The sequence below is a fragment of the Silene latifolia genome, chromosome 9 (assembly GCF_048544455.1).
Source record: "Silene latifolia isolate original U9 population chromosome 9, ASM4854445v1, whole genome shotgun sequence".
Taxonomy (NCBI): Eukaryota; Viridiplantae; Streptophyta; class Magnoliopsida; order Caryophyllales; family Caryophyllaceae; genus Silene; species Silene latifolia.
The window spans coordinates 71476956-71478919 of NC_133534.1; the positions used below are offsets into that span (position 1 = coordinate 71476956).

Genomic DNA, 1964 nt, shown 5'->3' on the forward strand with positions numbered 1-1964 from the left:
GTCTCAAGCTTCCGGATTGACTTCTTCTTTGTGAGGATGTTCTTCATGTATTTTGCATAGGCCGGCACGTGATTGATTAATTCCGTGAAAGGAATCGAGACTTCCAAATTCTGCACAATATCCATAAATTTTCCAAGTTGGTCATCAAATTTAGGCTTGGCTTGACGACTTGGAAAAGGAAGTCTAATCACAATGGGCTCCTTCTCCTTGACCTTGTCTTCATTTTTCTTTGAAATTTCTTCTTTTGATGGTTCTCCATCCTTGGAGTTTTGCACAATTTCTTCTTTGTCACTAGCTTCCACGACTTCATCCTCAACATGCTTCTTCGGTGCTTCATACCTTGTACCACTCCTCAAGTGAATGACACTAACCGTTTCATGTCTTGGGGGATTACTTTGTGGTGGTAATTGCCCTTTTTGTCTTTGTGAGCTTGAAGATGTTAGTTGAGTCAATTGGGTTTCCAACATTTTGGTGTGAGCTAGTATGTTGTTGATGGTGATTTCCTTTGCTTGACTATCCTTTTGCATTTGAGTGAAAAACTCTTGTTGATTCTTTTGCATTTGGAGGACCGCTTTTTGAACATCAAAACCTTGGTCATTTTGTTGATTGTATGGAGTTTGATTTTGGTAACCTTGGTTTTGGTTGTAAAAGGGTCTTTGATTTTGGTTTCTCATGGGAGGTGGGGTATATGTTGGTTGAGGGTTTTGAACATTTTGGCTTTTGTATGAGAGATTTGGATGGAATTTGGTGTTTTCATTGTAAAAGTTTGAATAAGGGGTACCACTCTTGTATGCTTGGAAAACATTCACTTGTTCATTTGTTCCCCTACATTCACTTTGGTCATGTCCCAAAGTTCCACAATTCTCACATATCCCACTTGGGATTGATGAAGATGCCGTCATGGCATTAACATGATGCTTTGGTGATTTTGAGGCTTCTTCAAGTCTAGCCATAGCTTTTTCAAACTTCAAATTGATGGTATCAATGTGAGCACTAAGTTGAGCACCCAATTGAGTAATGGAGTCCACTTCATGCTTTCCTCCTCTAATAGCCTTGCGAGGTCTACTATATTGTGAGTTATGGACCGCCATTTCCTCAATTTTGTTCCAAGTTTGATTGTCATCAACTTCGGTGAACATTCCATTTGATCCCATGTTGAGAATGTTCCTTGAATCTTCATAAAGACCGTTCCAAAATTGTTGTACCAAGAACCACTCGCTAAGTCTATGGTGAGGACATGAGCGACAAATTCCCTTGAATCGCTCCCAAGCTTCATACAAGGATTCTTAATCCCTTTGCTTAAAGCCCGTAATTTGAGCTCTTAGCATGTTAGTCTTTTCCGGTGGATAGAACTTTTTTGTAAAAAGCTAGAGCCAACTTCTTCCAAGAATCAATTCCGAGAGTAGCCTTATCAAGGCCTTGCAACCATTGTTTTGCGGTGCCAATTAGAGAAAAAGGAAATAAGACCCATCGAATTTGGTCTTGAGTTACACCGGTTTGAGAAATCGCATCACAATAGTCACAAAAAGTCTCCATATGAGAGTGAGGGTCTTCACTAGGCTTCCCCCCAAATTGGCTTCTTTCGACTAATTGGATAAATGCGGATTTGGCAATGAAATTTCCGGTTAGATGTTGTGGTGTGGGAGTACCATTTGGTAGGTTCTCCTCGGTGGGTACGGAATGTGATGAAAACTTAGTCATTGTGGGTTGATTTTGTGTTGGATTTTGTGTTGGGTTCTCCTCACCTTCTCTTGCAAAAGGGTTGATGAACTCAATAGTATTTGGTTGAATATCTACAACCTCACCAATACCTCTCAAACTTCTCCTAGCAAGTCTTCTATTGGTTGTCAAAGTCCTTTCAATTTTGTGATCAAAGGGTAACAAGTCACCTTGTGACCTTCTAGACATGCAAAATATCAAACAACTCGAAAACAATTAGAATAAACCTTGAGGAGTTTTACTTC

General features: G+C 39.9%; 1 non-coding gene across 1 annotated transcript; it reads left to right on the top strand.

The window, feature by feature from the left end:
• The first annotated feature begins 1221 nt into the window (after positions 1 to 1221).
• LOC141602756 (small nucleolar RNA R71) lies at positions 1222 to 1328 on the top strand. Its single transcript, XR_012524667.1, has one exon. It is a non-coding gene; the product is annotated as a small nucleolar RNA R71 (small nucleolar RNA).
• The last annotated feature ends 636 nt before the right edge of the window (positions 1329 to 1964 follow it).